The sequence below is a fragment of the Rhinatrema bivittatum genome, chromosome 1, assembly GCF_901001135.1.
Source record: "Rhinatrema bivittatum chromosome 1, aRhiBiv1.1, whole genome shotgun sequence".
NCBI lineage: Eukaryota > Metazoa > Chordata > Amphibia > Gymnophiona > Rhinatrematidae > Rhinatrema > Rhinatrema bivittatum.
Genome location: NC_042615.1, coordinates 646,626,370 through 646,643,013, shown reverse-complemented (window position 1 = coordinate 646,643,013; position 16,644 = coordinate 646,626,370). Strand labels below are relative to the sequence as shown.

Here is a 16,644-nt window from a genome sequence, read left to right as displayed (position 1 = left end):
ACTAAAATTTCAAATTAATTATCAAATAAATAATAACATCAGAAATAAAACTTAAAACAGCACTGCATAAATATAAAGTTACTAAAAGAGCATAAAAGAAAAGAAAATACAGAATAAAATCATAAAATTATAAATACTAAGAAAAAGCCAGCTATTTGCTCTGAGAATCACCTGTATGTATAACCAAGTTTTCAGGTCCTTTTTAAATTGCCTGTAATCTTGTTGTAGTCTAAGGTTTACGGGCATTGCATTCCAGATTTTTGGTCCTGCTTTGCAGTTGCAAAGGTCAAGCCCATTTGTAAGCTCCTCTCTCCTGATTTTGTTTAGGTATTCATAATTAACATGCCCACAGCATCTGTGCCATTAATAGATCCCTCTGTTTCCATGTGAGCAAGCCTTAATTGCATTGCACTTCTCTGTAGGCTGCATTAATTCAATTTAAGTAGATTTGCACTAGTCTTTTTTTGCTTTAGAAAAATCCAGCCATCTTGCTCCACTACACTTTCATTGTTCTTGAGATGAATCTTATAGACTCTCTGCATCATGGAATAAAACTTAGATAATTCCCATCCAGTTCAGAAGACCTATAAGTATGCATAAACTCAGCAGTTCTAACTTTTCTCTCAAACAGTTATCTGGATTCTCTTTTTTTCCTCCTGCTACTATAGATCTCCCATTGCTTTGTAGTATATGTCTAAACAAATACATGCACTTTCATTGCACACATATTGGTATGAGGCATCTCAATCCAGAAGCATTTATCTGATAATATCATGGACATTCTCCCTTTGATCAGTGTACCTGCCTTAATCCAGTTTGGATGCTTCCCCTCCCCTTTCCCAAAGGGTTTTGGTTTCCTGAAGGTAGAAGAAGTTCTAACAGTTTCTTTATTTAGTTTCAATGGCTTTTTACATGACCTATGTCCTTGCCCAGATAAACCTTATATCTAACTTTGAGGCCCTTTTGAACGTTTCTGTTCTTGAAATTGCTTGCACAGCCACATATCAAGTTGGACTATTGTCTGTTTCAGAGACTTTTCAGACTAGTGTTTGCATAGCTCTCAGGCAGTGAGTGGAGTATAAACTCCTTTATGAGCCCATTTGGCAAGTTGACATCATTATTTCTAAGAGTTATTTGCATTAATATTAACTTTGACACATGTTGTCAGGTTTCCCCTTTATGTTAGCATTTTGTTTAATGGTCTTTGGAAAATTATAGATGTGGAAGACAGAGACCTGTCCAAATGTCTCCTTAAGTGTTTGCCACATCTCTTTCCCTGTAGGCAGATCTACAATTAGCTTTAAGATGTCATCACTTATATGCAAGATGATTTCTGCTTTAACATTGGCTTCATGCCTTTCCCACTCCGGCTTGGTCTGTATCTTATCTGGGCAATCTTGTTTCATAATGTTTTTTGATGGAGAGCTCACATCTTGGTTGCTCATTCAGGATAAAATTTTCCATCTTCTGGTATCACACGGTCTTCCATTTTAGTTCTAGCCACATTGCAAAAAATAATTTCATTTTTATGGAATTTTCTGGCATGCCTTAAAAATTATTCTGTTGAAGACCTGTTATAATTCAAAAAAAGGCTGCTTATATCTGGGCCCATTGCCCAATGTTGGAAGTTGTGGTTCAACCTTTGAGTTCAAAGTAAATAGTTAGGCAGAAAGAATGCACATTACACTTAATAAGCTCCAAAAAAACAGTTTAGTATTTGAAAAAAGAAAACATATATGCAAAAAAAAAGAAAACTTACTCTCTTTAGAAACTGCAGCACAATTGCTGGGCAGATCAGAAGTGAAATCTGAAAACAGAAGGCAGGGAGAGAGAGAAAGAAATAAGATGAGTCTTACAACATCAGCTCAACCCCCTTGTCCAATCACAAGCAGTAAGGACTAAACAGAGAAAGAGGGAAAACATTCTAATATTATCTTATTTTATATAACTGTGCATTAGTTCAATACACATATGCATTCAAAAGAACCTTCCATCCCTTTTACACTTTAGGAGTAGATGATCCCAACATAAATTTGTGACCTTACTCTTCCAGTAAAAGTCTTAATTTGATCATGCCAATTTCTTAATAAATTTTTGTCTCCTTTTCAGTCACTCAGAATGAAGAAAGCATAGTTCTTCTTCCAACTCCTAAATGTATATCAGATTCTTCCCAATGTGAAATGGTCAGATTAGTAGTCCCAATTACTTATGAAAATGAAAAGTCCCAATTTTCATTCTTTTTCTGAATGTCTTCTCTATTCTCTTAGATCTCCTTCTGGCGGTGCCAAAGAGGCACTCTTTTCCCAGGTATAAGACACCTGAGTCAGTAGTAAAAAATAGTTTTGACTGATATCTTAATGCCTTCTTCCTTACAGGGGATCTAAATCCATTTCTCTGCAATGTCACAGCTACTCCTTAGGTCCTTTGCAGATGACAGACATTTCTTTGTGATGATCCCAAACTGGGGCCCTGGTACCAAGAGGTACTAAATCCAGAAAAAAACAAAATATAAAAATCTTACTCAAGGGTACAAACCAACAAGAGACAGGAAGGGTGGAAAACAACTTATTTCTCCCTTAAAATGAGTCAAATAGTCATAAAAGAAACAACTCAAAATTGGAACTCCTCTGCATCGGGTCACTGAATGGTCCATCCCCTGGAGGTGGGATAGAGAACAGTGGATCTTCCCTAACAGAGCACATTGACTCCCTGAAGTCCTCTAGTAAGGGGTCCCAGAGGTTTCACAGAAGAGGGTTTCCAAAAAATGTGCTTCATAAAAGAGAAAAGCCAGCAAAAGATAGGCCAGTCAGAAAGGCTGACCCACAAGAAAGCAACCCAGAGAAATTTGAACTAAACATCTACAAGAAATTCAACATCAACCCAAAAAGAAAATCCATGATATAAAATGGTGACAAGGGTTTATATACTACTAGAGCACACCATCTGCTGCTTCTACATGGGATAGTCAAAACCCCAACCTCTACTCACTAATCTCTCTGAACCTCCCCAGCAAGTTAGTATACACCTTCTGATAAGGAAAACTGAGGGTTCTTTACATTTTGTAATATACTGGTACAAATAGGATCATCATTGCTAAATACCTTGTATATTAGTGTTGTCATCATGTGTTCTTGAGCTGATGGGGCTGAACCCTGTCTCCTGCAGCACTCTGCTCCTCCAGCACCAAGGTCTCCTCTGCTGATGGGGCCTAGTCTTCCTGCTGCCTGTGCTCCTTCAAGGGTTGCTATCAACTCTGCTGCTGGTGGGATCTGCCCTCTCTGCCAGCATCATGGTTCCACTCATACAATGCTGCACCTTTCTTTGCTGGTGGGACCTAGACTTCCAACTAGTTGTGTCACTCTGTGCCACTGGTAGAATACACGTAGCACCCAATGCTGTGTGCCATCTTTCCACAATGCACACAGGATGGGACAGCCAAACAGACTGACCGAGTTTTATATTGTATAAAGTGGGATTACAGTGGCATAAGATAGAAAGACGTTAAAGGATTTATGTATGGTCACAAAGATGTTCTATGCCAGTAGACTAGCTTGAAGTCACATCCCAGGATTCCTTTTGACTCATAATTCAATTGACTTCAAGAGACACTTTCTTCCTGATACAGAGAAAGAGGAAGAACATGATCAAACTTCTATATTTTTCTCATTTTGAACTCTGAATGTTAAGAACTAAGCTTTCAAAGGGTGGGAATAAATGCTTAACCACAGGTTAAAATGTATATCTTCAACATTTTTAATTTAATTTAAAAAATATATAACCCTCTATTCTATAATTTATAGTGGGGTACAATAAAACATATGTAGACCTCCCAGGCGGGGAGCTATTTTCTTGCATGGTAATGATGATGGTCAATAGTTTCAGGCTATAGCAGTTTCTACTTAGTTATTATAAGATTGAAAATAGTTTACCAGATGTTACACCCAAGGTAGGCTCACAGGATTAAAATTAAGTGAACAAATTTTATTTGGGAGATCAATTTGGCAACAAGGTAAACAATGCTATAAAATCACTGTAGATGAATTTCAATTAGATTATTTACTTTTTTATTTTTTTATGTCAAGGCTGCTTAAAATAAGGCTCTAAGCAGAGTACAAATCAACATTCATAATTCGAACAATATAAAATAGACAAAAACACTGAGTGCAAAATCAGTCTTCAAACCTAGACAATTGCAGCTGTTCTCTGCTGATAGGAAAGTAGGCTATATGGAAAAGGCCAGTTTGAAAAAGAATGTCTTGGACATTTTACTTAAGGTTTTGTGATAGTCCATCAGGTGGAGTTCCTGGGGCAAAATGTAAATCATTTGAAATTCAAGTATTTAAACAATGAAATGCAAAATATTCAATAGCATTCAGATAAAACTTAAATAAATAGCATGTTGTGTAAACTACCAATGCAATTTATCTTTTAGTAATGTATTACTATGGAACTGATTCCTCTGAGAAACTGATTATGATCAGATCAGATATACAGTATATTTTATACTGTATATCCTTCTTTCCTTAAACTATCTCTACTTTAATATTTTTTACTTAACCTCAAGAACTGTTTCTTTGTGTTTTTCTTAGAGATATTTCAAAGAAAACTTTAAAAAATCAAGAACTGTGAGTTTAAAGGTATTTCGATGTTCTTTACTATACTTTTTGTGTGTCTCTTTACTCTTTATATGTTCTTCTTTCTCTTTTCTCCTATCTCTTTTGTCTGTCTCTAGTGAACTTTACTATCTAATCACTCTTTTCAAAGTTTGTTTGTTTATGTGCATACTTAGCTCAGTTTCCATTTGAGCAGTAGCTTATGGGTGTGGCTTGTTAATGCTGTTTGGGTGTGAAGATTTGGTGTATCCCACTGAGGATGAGAAGCATTAGATGATTGAGCTCAAAGCTTGATAGAGACAGGAACTCCAAACTGTTGACCACTCCAGGCAGGCTCTACCTACTATCCCATCTTTAACAAATCAAAAAGGAAAACTACATCCCTCAAACCAAAAACCTTCTGCCAACTACTATGTTATCCTCAGTGTATGTCATGCTGGCTTATTGTCCTGAAAATACTAGTTAATTAAATCAAAGTATAATTATGATTATCCTATTCTAAAGACACAGTGAATGAGAACTGTGGCATTTGTTTATAAGACTTGAGACTTTGAGGCTTGAGACATGAGACTATGAAGCAAGTGACTATAAGATATGACAATGAGACATGAGACAAATTTGAATGTGATATGACCAGCATGGATAATATATTTACCACATATACACATTCACATCCATTCATTTACTTTATCTTTTGATTCTTGGTGAGTTTTATTTCTCATAAACTGTTTTTATAAAAGCAGAAACACTTTACATCTATTACTGTTATAGATTTTGTCATTTGAAACAGCCTCTTGTTCTGGAGTTTACAATTTGTGTGGATTTTATTCCAGAATTGAATTGAAGTTAAATTTATTTTTTTTAAGTCAAAGTAAGTTTTACCATCTAAGCAGTTTGTCACAGTTTTGCCTCGTATGCAGCTTCCCTGGGCAATGGTTCCACCTGCTTTGAAGTTTCCCCACCAGCAGAGGTCTTCAGCAAGCCTACCCCCAGCAGTTCAAGTTTCCTCCTCACTGATCAACTGATGCCTCAGCCCCAGGCCTATTTAACCCAACCCATCCAGTCCCTCGGTGTCTCTTCTTTGAGACACCTCGGCTCTCTTCAGCTGGCCACTTCTTTGTCGCTATTCTACCTTGCCTTATGGCCTATCCAGACTTTTTATTTTGCATTGCAGCCTACCTGTTGCATAGGAGGTGGATCCTTGGGCTGAGGTGGGGTTGACACAACCCGTAGGCGAGGGCCTACGGGTCCCCACCATCAGCAGGTGGAGTGGGCTGAAGGTAGAGGCCACTGGAGCTTCACCTATACCAGACCACGTTCCCCTTGGGTTGAGCCTTCGGGTGCCACGGCCGGCAGGCGGGCATCAAGGTTAAGTATAGGTAGTAGATGGTTCAGCCCAGAGACAGCAGTCAGCAGATGGCGTGGTCTATCCTGGAAGGGATATGGAACAGGAACTCAAGCACCAAGGAACTGAAGGTGCCTGAGCAAAGGGAGGCCGAAGCCTTATTAGTCTGTGTCCAGAGGATAGGGACAGAGGTATCACTGTCAAGCTTAAATGGAAGCTGGTGGCACTTGGAAGGTGTAGCAAGCAATGTGGAACTCTGGACTCAAGAAAGTCTGAGGCGAAGTCGTTCATAGCAATGGTCAAGGCACAGAGAAGGCAGGCATGGTCCGATGTAGCAATGGTCAAGGCATGAAGAAGGCAGGCGTAGTCAGACATAGCAACAATCAAGGCACGAAGAAGGGAGGCAAGATCAGGCGTAGTAGTGGTCAGGCTTGGAGAAGGCAGGCAAGATCAGCACACAGATGAGATAAACACAGAACAGGAACCAGGAACTTGGAGAAACAGGAACACGAAGCAAGGCTCATGGAGAAGCAATGAATACAAGGAAACCTGGAACAGGAGACCAAGAAGACCTGTTGCAAAGACAATGCTTCAGTGTGAGGCCTGCACATTTAAGCACTGAGGGAACTGACTACAGCCTTCGGGTCCGCAGCCAGGTTCCCGCCGCAGACCCTTTAAAGGTTTCACTGGTGTGTGTGTGTGTGCATGCCTAGGGAGAGGCGTGGTGCCACCGGCGGCGTCTCTCCACGAACCCCGTGGAGAGACCCGATGGATGGAGGCATCCTGGCTGGAAGTCCCCAGACGTGGAGAAGGGACGGAGGCGCTGGTGGAAGTCCAAGGTCGGGACTGGCGGCCCACCGCTGCCAGCGACAAGGAGCTGGAGCCTAAAGCTTGTATAGAGAGGTGAGAGGGCTGCACCGCGGGGCTGTCGCAAGTGGCGAGTGTAACAGTACCCCCCCCTTTACGCCCCCCTCCTGGAGGTCGGGATTTGCCCGGATGGGCACGATGGAAATTTGAGAGAAGGGTCTTGTCCAAGATGTTACGAGCAGGCTCCCATGAATTTTCCTCAGATCCATAACCCTCCCAAGAAAGGAGGTACTCCCATCGGAGGCCTCTATGGTGGACGTCTAGAACTTTATGGACCTTATACGTCGTATCAGTATCTGCCATCAATGCAGATGGTTCAGGGACCTTCAGGGTAGGCCAGGACAACACTACCGGCTTAAGCAAAGAAACATGAAAGGTATTATGTATACCCAAGGAAGGAGGCAACTGGAGCTGGTAAGTCACAGGTCCGATGCATCGGGTAATCAGGAACGGTCCAATAAAACTTGGAGCAAATCTCTGCGAAGGAATTCGTGGTCTAATATATTTGGTACTCAACCAGACTTTATTACCAGGAAGGAATTCAGGAGCTGCACAGCAATGACTGTCAGGAGTCTTCTTGGCCCGAGAAGCGGTCTGGCGCAGGCGAAGATTCGTCTGTTCCCACAATGTCTTAAGGTTATCCGCAGTAGCCTGTGCCGCAGGAGATGGCATGGAGAGAGGTATGGGTAATGGTGGTCGAGGTTGTTTCCCATAGACTATAGAGAATGGTGATGTTCCAGTAGCTGTGGCGATGTGAGAGTTGTGGGAAAACTCTGCCCAGGATAAGAGTTCCAACCAGTTGTCTTATTGGTCATTGATATAGGCCCAAAGGAACACTTTCAGGGAGTGGTTCATCCGTTCAGCTTGTCCGTTGGCTTGGGGGTGATAGGCGGTCATGAGACTGATGTTAATACCAAATTTTCAGCAAAGGGAGCACCAATATCTGGCAACGAATTGAGGACCTTGATCGAAAACAATATCCACTGGTAGCCCATGCAGTCTGAAAATGTGATGAAAAAAAGAGACGTGCTAGCTCTGGTGCAGATGGTAAGCCAGGAAGAGGTACAAAATGGCCCACCGCTGCCAGCGACGAGGAGCTGGAGACTGAAACTTGTGTAGAGAGGTGAGAGAGCCGCACCACGGGGCTGCTGCGGGCAGTGAACGTAACAAAACCTAGGTTTCCTACCTTGCCTTATTGCTTACTCTGGCCTCCTGCTTTGCTTTATGGCTCTCTTGGCCTCTTATCTTGCTCTGTGGCTTCTCTTGGCCTTTTGACTTGCTCTGGGTACTTCCAGGCCTTTTTGCCTTGAACTGCAACCTCTCGGCCTCCCTGCAATGCTCTTGCCCTCCTGTGCTTTTCTGTCTTACTGTGTGGCCTTTGGGCCTTCTAGGTTTGCCTAGCCAGCCTTGCGCCCTGTTTGGGTTTTCCTGTTTCCTGTCTAGTCCTGTCCATTGTCTAATCCTGTTATAGACCTGTCTGTTGTCCAGTTCTGGTCCAGTCCTGTCTAGTCCAGTCTCTTATATTCTTTTCCAGGCTTTGCCCTTTCCTCTAGTCCTGGCCTTGCACTCAACTCCAGCCTTGTCTTCAGCCCAGTCTATACTTAGTCCCAGCTCCCAGTCTGTATATAGTTCAGGCCCCCCAGTCTGTACCTAGTTCTAGCCCTAGCTAGTACCTGAATCCCACTCCCAGCCAGTACCTGCATCCAATTCTCATCCAGTGTCTGTATTCAGTTCCCAGCCTAGGCTTGACTTCAGTGTCCAGCCTGTGGCTGACTCCAGGTCCCAGGCTGTACACAACTCCCAGTCCAACCCATTGTTCTGTTTGGGATCGCTAGGAGAGCGGTCCCATCTGGAGGGGATTATGTGTCCTTGAGCCTCGGCATGACCCAGAAGACACCAAGACAGCGCCGAGGGTTGGCGAGACTTATCCCAGCATGGGTAAAGATAAAGTCTAACCCTCTGCCAGACCTGCATGTTTCTGGAAGCCAACAATACTATGTTGGTTAGTGAACAGTCCTCCGACCATTCCCAGCCCTTTCAGACCTGCCACTGGGTATCGGCAAGAAGCAGAAGGCCGGACTGAGGATGAGGGCAGACGGAGGCCTTGTGACACAGAAGACTCAAGACATGGACAAGAAGACTCTGGATGTGGACGAGGAGCTTGGAAGGTTCAGACATTGGCACTGTCTCTCAGGGCACCCTACACAGCCCACCGACATGGGCGGACCCAATGGGCTGGTCACGGACCACCCTGTCCCACTGCGTGCCCTACACAACCTGGAAAGGCTGGTCACGGACTATGCAGAGAGCGGGACAAGCAGAGGAAGGAAATCCAGCCGAGACAAAACTCCAATGACGAGGACAGGAACCGCTGAGACGGATTTACCCCAACAAGGTGTCATCTGGAGAACCAGTGGAGCTGGAGGGTCAGGAGGACTTGAAGAAGCGAAGGAGGAACGGAACTTCGGAAAATGAAGAATTCTGGAATATCAGGAAGTCTGGACTAGGAACCTCGGAACATGAAGACATGGAACATTAGGAAGCCACAGGAAGCAACGAAGACTCAGGTGAGACAGGACGGAGCGCCAACGAAGAACAAGGAACGAATACCTGATGGAGCGCTGGAAGACGAGACTTCCAGGAGCAGGAAGCCTTAATGCAAAGGCAAAGCAAGACTGAAGGTGAAGCCCTCTTATAGGGCTGAGACAGGAAGACATCAGGTGGGGCCCGGGGCATATCTGGCCGTGGGCCCTTTAAATATAGTGAAGAGGCGCGCGCCGGTGCCTAGAAGCAGGAAACAGAGGAGCAGCACCACGGACAGTGGCAACGGCTGCACAGGAAGCAGAAAGAAAAGCAGGCCAGAAACTCGAAGCAGGACAGCGTTGGAAGCAGCCTCCAGGCCGCAAAAAGTACTAAAGTCCACGGCTCCCTGCCATTAAAGGCCAGCTGACTCACGGCACCCTGCAGTGAGGGATAACAGGGTTGGGAGTGGCCTCCTGACTGCGTAGAAGATCAGAAACGCGGCGGTCCAGGCCGCATGGGCACAGCAGGTCGGCAGCAGGTCCCGACTGCTGCGAAACGGCTCCAGCATCGGCGGCCTCTAGGCCACGTCGGAAAGGCTGTGAGGAGGAAGAGAGGTAAGAAGCTGCTTGCAGCACAGCCCACAAGCAGTTTCACAACACCCATGATGTTCTGCAGATGACAAGTCCTACTAGCCTGTAGAACTCAAGGGCTCAACCTGCAGGGGAGGGGGCTGGACAGAAACAAGACCAGCTCCAGCCCTGCCCCGCAGTGCTGTTCCAAGTCATAGTTCACTTCTGCACTGGCTAGTTTATTATGGCCAATATTATTCTCCAATATGCATAGGCTTCCTCATTCATATAACAAACCACTTCTAAAAATGAGCCAGATCACTTCTATGGATTATTAGTTACTTTCATGAAATATATAGACTACTTTTAAAGACATTTATTATCATAAGGCTTATATTTCATTAAGGCACTTTGGGATTTTTATTTAATAACTATCTTCAGTGTTAACACCACTTTTATTTTATTCTATTTTATATTCTTCCACTCAGTTTCATTCATTCAGCTACCTATAAAAGCTGATTAAAATTTGCAGAACAGCTGCTCTTTAACTTTTAACTGACTAACATCTTTCTTTACCTTTTCAGGTTTCTTTTACCATAAATCAATTTTCCAATCACATATTCACTCACTCACAGTGTAAATATTTGTTCCCTCACTGTTTTTAAAACTATGTATAAATTTAAATACGGCTCAGTGAATCACTCCTTCTCTGACAAGTTCCAATGCAGCTCTCCCTCAGATCTAAAACTGTCTCTAACGCTTGTGTGATGTCTTAGAAATAGTTCCTACCCTGTCCAAATTTCCTATATAACACCGAAGGATCACTTCTAACCTCTCTGTTACATGTTCCTAGCCTATGCCTGGGACATGTAACAGAGGTAAGGTATAGATTTTTTTGGTAACTTTGGAATTCTTCTCCAACTAAATTAATAATTAAAAACTACTGTACTTTAATCTAATGAAGTATAAGTATGTTAGTCTGTTAACATGCTGTCTTTTGATAAACATTTCATCACCATGGATTATCCTTAGCAATGGTTTCAGAATGTTGAGTTTTTCTACTTTTCTGGGTTGACGATGTTGTGGGTCCGGTGCTGGAGGAGCATGATGGGCACCAACTGCAGAGTGGCACAGGATGGTATGATGAGGCTAAAGCTACACGTGTGCAGTTCGGTGAAGCTGGAGCAAGGCAGGCAATGCTGGAACACAGGAACAATGTGCAAGCAAGGCCAGAACTCAGGAACAGACTTGGAGCTGTGTGCAGGTAAGCATGAACTGGACCTCAGGAACAGACTGGAGCTGGGTGCAGGTAAGCATGAACTGGACCTCAGGAACAGACTGGAGCTGTGTGCAGGTAAACGTGAACTGGACCTCAGGAACAGACTGGAGCTGGGTGCAGGTAAGCGTGAACTGGACCTCAGGAACAGACTGGAGCTGGGTGCAGGTAAGCGAGAACTGGATCTCAGGAACAGACTGGAGCTGGGACTGACTGAGACAGGACAAGACAGTGTAAAGGAAGTACCCTAAAATAAAATAATAAAACAAATAGACTTACCTGATCCAGAAGCTCCAGACAGAGTGCTGTTATCCGGATGTTCTGGAGTTGGAGAAACCTATGTTGAGTAGGCCACAGGCAGTGATGGCAGTAGAGCAGAGGCTGAAGACAGCACTCTACAAGGCTACAAAATACTGCCAAAGACTGAAGGCCAGAACTGGTCCAGAAAGAAAGAAACCTGCAAAAAGGAAAGAAAAGGAAAAACGCTAACACAGAGTGAAACTCTTTCACCATCAAAAATGCATACAAAATTGCAATAATTCTCCATTTGCAGCAGCCCTTCCAGAAGTCATACCTTTCAACTTCAATTACCACACGGTACTGGGATGTTGCTCATGAGACTATAGTTTTCTTAATTCACCTATTAATGGTTACCTTAGCAGTTCCATCTCCTGAATGAAAAGGATAATAGGGATGTGCAGCCACCACAGTTTTGGTTCTGTTTGTTTTTTCATTGTGGGCATTTTTTTTCTATTTTAATTCAGTTTGTTTAATATTTTTGAGGTTGATATTCAAAAACTATTTTTATACGGATAACTGAAAGGTTATCCATCTAAATGGTTACCTGCCAATATTAATTGCCATATGCAGCTAAATTCTAGCCACATATGAGTTATTTATTTAACTCTTTTCTATACCGACATTCATGATCAGTATCATATCACATCGGTTTACAAGGAACAAGGGGGTTATAACTTTAACAAACCATTTAACAAGAAGCAAAGTTACAATAAACAAGGTGAAACGAACTTGGGAGCTGAGGTAGCCGGAATTTAGCCACATAAGTTGGGGGCATTCTGGGGGTGGGCAGGAGGCATTTCCAGGTGGAGCAGAGATAGCCACATAAGTTATGCAGCTAACACCAATATTTGAAGTTAGCCACTTAACCTATTCAGCTAACTCTGGTCAGGCCATAGGGCTGCCCTAAAGTTAGCCAGTTAGACATAACTGGTTAACTTTAAAATAGCCAGGTATATTCAGCGGCGTGAATATACCCTGTTAGTTAGCTGGATATTTTTATCTGGCTAACTAGCCGAGCTGCAAAGCAGCTGAAAATGGACCCTTTTATTTTTTTTGATTGGTTCTTTTGCCAAACCAAAAAACAGTTAACAAAAAAATCTCCAAATTAAAAAAAACAAAACTTTTGCTGACTTTGGCTGGGCTTTCCTGGGATGAGCCTGGCACTGAGGCCTCTCGGAACGGAGATCTAGCTCCCACTGGGGCCTCCAACTTACCCCCTTCCTGGATCTGTTGAAACAGGCAGTATTGAGTCCCAGTCGTTCCTGCCTAAGTGCTGGTGCCATCCACCTGGAGGATGGTGCCAAAGTGATATCAATTCAGCGCCTTCCTGCCATCCCCCATGTGGTCAGCACCATTTTTATAGCATTAGGATGAAGCAGGAGTGACTGCACCTCGCTCCTGCCTGTTTTCAGCAGTTGTGGGAAAGAGGTAAGTGGGGACAGAGTGGGACCTCCCCAGCCCTGGAAACTTTATATAGGGGATAGACCCTGGCTCTGGATCCAGTCCTGACTTAAGCATCTGCACAGTTCCCAGCCAGCTCCTAGCCTTGGCATCATGCCTAGGTTTCAGCATCAGGTCTGCTTCTTGATGCGGGCCCATTCTGGACCTAATCCTTGGTGCCAGGTGTAGACCTTAGCACTGGGCCTAGGCTTTGGTGCTGGCTCTAAGTCTCAGCTCCAGACCTGTCCTTAATCTAGCCCTCAGTGCTGAGGCTCAGGATTCAGTGCCTGGCACTGGTCCATGTCTAGGCCTTGACACTAGGCCCTGGCACTTCACTAGGCCTTGGCATTGGGATCTCTCAGCCAGGGGCACCAGAAATGTGGTTTTTTTTTTATTTTTAAATGCCACAAATACAAGAAGACCCAAAAATACGAGGGGTATTTTCATAGGAAGGTATTTTCAGTTTGTTCCATTCAGAATGATCCAAAAATGGCCTCGTTTATTACATTTTTGGCACTTGTTAAAAACGAATGCATACCCCTAAAGGATTAAACAGCAAGATGTGCCAAAAAAACTCTCACTGAAAGCAATATGTATCTTGCTTCCTTTCTGGGATTCAACAATTGCTGTACATATTTTTGAACAGGAATCTCCCTCCACCACATATGCACAAACATCAGAAATGAAAAGGGAAAGTAGCATATAATTCATTGCACACTGCAGTGGACACCACATAATCTTCTATAGCCCTAGGAAAGGGGGGGGGGGGGGGAGTCACATGAGAACTGAGTAGTTTCCACTCTGAGGTCACAAAGGCAAAAAACAAGAAAGAATGAACAACAAAATGCAACCATAGTGGTGTAAACCACAAAGTCTAAATCACACAGGAAAGCAACTTATTCTTAACAATCAAACATATAACACTCAGGCCTTTTGAATGCCAGAACTCAAAGCATCATATATTTATAAATACTTATCCTGATTAGTCTATTTTTAACATTTTCATGTAACTTTAATGGGGAAAAGAGAAAGACAGCCAGGCAGAATGGATGGGACACTTGATCTGCATTTGCCATCATTTAGTATGTTAGTGAAAAATCCAAATTACCAACAGAGGTTCAAGAGCTCTTCATAACCACTGAAGACTTTCCAATGGCCATATATGTATGGTGTTCCAGATAATCATGTATAGCCCCAGGAAAGGGTCACACCTCAAAACTGAGAGGTTTCAGCTGTGAAGTCACAAAGGCAATGTCAGTCACAAGAAAGAAACACCATCTGTTCCCCTTCGTTAGAGGAATCAGAACAGAGTCTTAGCTAAATCACCGAGTTGTGCCCCAAAATCACCGAGTTGTGCCCCAAAATCAGCCCCCTCCTGAAACCAGAACAAGTCCATAGCAAAAGGTCCTCAGACCTATATTGGCCACTGCCACCTGACCTGTTTTAAAAGTGGTTAATTAATCAAGAAGGATACTTTCACACTCCCCAGCTACATTGTCACAAAATATGTAGTTTTATATTTAATTGGCAGCTATCAAGTATATGATAAGTATGCACCTGATGGACAATTAAGTGTGTGTGCGTGTTATTAGCAAATTATCATGTGTGCTAACAGCTTATCTTTCAAAAGTATGTAATGACCCTGTGGGAGTCGTTCTGAAATAGCCCTAGTTCTAAGTCCTTTTGGACCTAGCATAGAGATAGTGCACCCCTCCCTCTGCTGCCTATTTTGTAATAATTCCCCCATGGAGGTTGCTGGAATGACCAGCCCCCTGCAACATTGCAAAGTGTGACTTTGAGTTAGATAGCGGAGGAAGTAGGAGTGTTTTCTTCAGTTCAGGTGATTGAAGGTTTTTGGGGTTTTTTTTAGTTTTTGAGTGCTTTCTTTTTTCAACAGCCAGGTATGATTAATTTTTTCAGACTGTTTTCTGGAACATCATCAGTTTGTAGTGTTTGCATGTACCTGCCATTTTTTCACTCAATTCTTTATTTAAACATGTTTCTAGAATTCTTGTCTATAAGGTATTTTTATATATAGGAAAATTTGCTGTTTTTCTTTCTTGTTTTGACTCAAAACCCACTCATGAGAACAACTTATTGTGAAAACATCTGAAACAACAGACAAAACTTCCAGTTACCAAAGGCAACATATTAGCCAAGAGGGAAAAAAGTGAGCTTACACTTACCTGGCTAAATAGCTAGCACCTATGTCTGTTCCTACTTGAGATGATGGATTCTATAATATATAGTACTATATATTATGATTGTACAGATCTTATATAAAACACTAACGATCATACACAAAACCATCCACAAGCTCATTCCACTGGAACTCAACATCCCACTTCGACCACATCAACCAACCAGACTGACGAGAACAGCATACAGAGACACTCTCCTAACACCATACATCAAAACCTCTCTAAGCAAATGAGCCATGTCTGCAGCAGGTCCTGCACAATGGAACTCTCTACCACCAGAACTCCGGTTAGAACAATGCCCAATCAATTTTAAAAAGAGACTAAAAACCTGGCTATTTGAGCAAGCGTTCCAATTATACTAATGTCTTCTTTCATGTCTTTAATATAATTTATGCATTTTTTCCCATTTATTCAGATCCAAGTTTTATGCCCCGTTCTATGTAATCACATTCTTACATGCCTTGTTGTTTTTTTCAGTTACAGTGTAAACCGAGATGATATGTAAATTCTTACATGAATCCCGGAATATAAAAATGTTAAATAAATAAATAAATGTTGAAAATACACGTGCACTCTTTTAAATAACTTCTAGAAAAGCCCCTTTTGCACACAGGTGGATTTATCTTGTGAATGGAAGTATATAGAATATTTCTGCAGTCTGAAAATCTGTAAACTGCATTGTATGCAAATTTTCACTCTAAGCCCTACTGTACCTGTGTACAATCCATATCAGCATTTGAAAACTAACCCCATATTATGTGATGCAGCATTTTTTAAACATCTCAACAGTAAGCAATCGGACACAAAATCTGTAATTTCTCCTGGATGCAAATATTAAACTTAACCTTTGGGTGTTCATCATCTATGAACATACATAACTTTCAAGAGTAAAGTACAGAGTTACTTCTAAAACCTCTATTTTCTTCATGTAATTTTTTTTTTGGTATAACTGTGATATTTCTATATTTCATAGGTACTTACATTGGACTTTCACTTCTGCCAAATATGGAGGTATGTGAAAAATTAAAGGCAGAGATACTGACAATAGCCTGTGAATAAAACCACATTTCATTTTATGTTGAAAAACAGGGCTCGGGGAGGTAGTGTTCCATTTATCTCTATTAATGTGTAATTGGAGTTTAAACATCGTGAAAGCTCTATACTTGCTTCCGGCCAAGAAATACATTTGCAGCTTGGTTTCACTGTCTTCTTTTTTTTTTTTTATATGCTGCCTCCCATACGTCATCTTGAGTCATAAAGGAGAAAAGCCATGAAGCCAAATACATCTGCCAACATTTGTCATTAAAAAGACATTTTTGTAATTTCCTGCTTGAAGCTAAAGTGTATAAGTCAGAGGAAATGCAATAAAGTAAGGCATTTGAACTTCTGATAAACACACGGAACCTGTTGCGCTGCGAAAATTACCCTGGAACAAATCACATAATCACAAATATCTTTTCAACTGATATCTACAAGGGAATTTGAAAAATGTGCTGTAAAAAATATGCTA

At 42.2% G+C, this 16,644-nt stretch overlaps 1 long non-coding RNA gene across 1 annotated transcript; it reads right to left on the bottom strand.

The window, feature by feature from the left end:
• Positions 1-1,698: 1,698 nt before the first annotated feature.
• LOC115081824 lies at positions 1,699-14,288 on the bottom strand. The gene is made up of 4 exons (XR_003853903.1): positions 14,042-14,288; positions 11,473-11,650; positions 3,102-3,616; positions 1,699-1,807 (listed from the first exon to the last, which is right to left on the bottom strand). It is a non-coding gene; the product is annotated as an uncharacterized LOC115081824 (long non-coding RNA).
• Positions 14,289-16,644: the final 2,356 nt, after the last annotated feature.